Below are 404 nucleotides of genomic sequence, written 5' to 3' on the forward strand. Positions count from 1 at the left end.
TTCCGGTTTCCAGTGGGTTTTGTGGAAACGGCCTGTTTGGGGGGGGGGGGGGGGGGGCAGGGAGGGCAAACCTACACCGGATCCGTCCTGCCCCGCCTTACATCAAACATTTTTTTTTTTTAATATATATATATATATATATATATATATATATATATATATATATATATATATATATATATATATATATATCCGACTGGCTGCACAATCAGATCCCTTCTGAGTGGGCCGGAGTAGGGTGGGTGTGTGTGTGTGTGTGGGGGGAGTAAAGCGTGGGCCCTCTCCCACTGGATAATGCCATTATTTCAGCTCCTCTGGCCAGGAATGCCAAATTTCACAGCCCGCTACTCTTCTCTCTGCGTCAATCAAGACTGCGCTAAAAAAAAAAAAAAAAAAAAAAAAAA

The sequence above is a fragment of the Poecilia latipinna genome, unplaced genomic scaffold, assembly GCF_001443285.1.
Source record: "Poecilia latipinna isolate Pla-1442-1.1 unplaced genomic scaffold, P_latipinna-1.0 Scaffold982, whole genome shotgun sequence".
Lineage (NCBI taxonomy): Eukaryota > Metazoa > Chordata > Actinopteri > Cyprinodontiformes > Poeciliidae > Poecilia > Poecilia latipinna.